The sequence below is a fragment of the Mesoplodon mirus genome (genome assembly GCF_964341445.2).
Source record: "Mesoplodon mirus genome assembly, chromosome: 11".
NCBI lineage: Eukaryota > Metazoa > Chordata > Mammalia > Artiodactyla > Ziphiidae > Mesoplodon > Mesoplodon mirus.
Genome location: NC_138987.1, coordinates 3,477,647 through 3,479,292, shown reverse-complemented (window position 1 = coordinate 3,479,292; position 1,646 = coordinate 3,477,647). Strand labels below are relative to the sequence as shown.

Below are 1,646 nucleotides of genomic sequence, written 5' to 3'. Positions count from 1 at the left end.
GTATATAGGAAGGATGGATTAGGGTTCTGGAATTCCCGAGGCAATGGGAATGTGCTTCAGTTTCTACTTACTTTGCTTCCTTCCTCCCTGCTTCAATCTTCAAATTGAATCTTTAATCCTAAAAAAAAAAAAAAAGTCATCCCTGATAAATATACTGCAGGGATGGGACAAGATCTACTGTAGGCATTAAGATGGGAAAGAGGCCAGTCACTTTCCTGTTTACTTTTTGTGCCATCACAGAATACAGCTATAACTGTTTTTCAGTTGCAAGGTCAAGGCGGAGCCTTTATCTGTGAATGAACGGGTGGCTGTTTCCTTTTCCTTTTTTCTGGCATTAGGCTTACTCTGAGACTTCCTCCAAAGGTTTATGAGCATCTTTGCTCTAGTGGATAACGTGGGGTTAAACTTCCTTTTGGAGGAGATAAACCTTTCCTGAGTCAGTCAAAGGCTTCTTGTTATTCAGATTCCTTTGTAAGTGTGGCAGGTTAACCGGCTGTGGCCTCTTCTATCATCTCATCCGCCTGTTTATCTTACCTGTTCATTTCTCTCTGCCAATGAGGATAGGAACTGGTCAGGCTGTGTGTACAGTATATATGCAACATGATGTTGTTGTTGTTTTGTCCAAGGAGGAGCCCTTTACCTTTTTGCTACTTGAATGAGAAGAAAAGGTCTATTAAGATTGTGTGGATCAGTGACTTGACAGATATCAATGCAAGCCTGAATAAGAAAAAGAATTTCTCCCTCCTAAGCCATGGCATATCAGTTGTACAGAAATACACTTTGGGAAACAGTCTTCAGGAGAGCCTCGATGAGCTCATACAGTCTCAACAGATTACCCCCCAACTTGCCCTTCAAGCTCTCCTTCAGTTTGATAAGGCTATAAATTCAGCCTGGGCACAGAGGGTCAGGAACAGAGTCAATTTCAGGGGCTCTCTAAATACGTACAGATTCTGTGATAATGTGTGGACTTTTGTATTGAATGATGTTGAATTCGGAGAGGTGACAGAACTTATTAAAGTGGATAAAGTGAAAATTGTAGCCTGTGATGGTAAAAATACTGGCTCCAATACTACAGAATGAATAGGAAAAAAATGGCTTTTTAAGGCCATCCTGTTATTGTCCATCGCTTTTTGAAGAGAAGCATAGAAGAGACTTTTTAAAAATTTATTCTGGCATCGCAGAAATGACTACACTGTGCCGAACTATCAGAGAATTCCAGTAGAAAGAAGCTTATAATTCTGTACCTTGTTACATTACCTTTATTATACAGCATGAAGAAACAGAACTTTTTTTTTGCGGTACGCCGGCCTCTCACTGTTGTGGCCTCTCCCGTTGCGGAGCACAGGCTCCGGATGCGCAGGCTCAGCGGCCATGGCTCACGGGCCCAGCCGCTCCACGGCATGTGGGATCTTCCCGGACCGGGGCACGAACCCGTGTCCCCTGCATCAGCAGGCGGACTCTCAACCACTGCGCCACCAGGGAAGCCCCAGAACTTCTTTCTACGACAAATCAAACATTGTGGCCTTCCTAAGACCATTCTTTAATAAATTCATTTTAAAACTCAAAAAAAAAAAAAAGGTTTGTGCTAGGTAATGATTATATGCCTCTATCTCTTTTAATTCCTGCTTTAAAAAGGAAGTGACTCA

The 1,646-nt window shown here is 42.4% G+C and overlaps 1 pseudogene across 1 annotated transcript; it reads left to right on the top strand.

The window, feature by feature from the left end:
* The first annotated feature begins 751 nt into the window (after positions 1–751).
* On the top strand, positions 752–1,254 carry LOC309812522 (transcription initiation factor IIA subunit 2-like; annotated as a pseudogene). The gene has a single exon. The product of its transcript is annotated as a transcription initiation factor IIA subunit 2-like (transcript).
* The last annotated feature ends 392 nt before the right edge of the window (positions 1,255–1,646 follow it).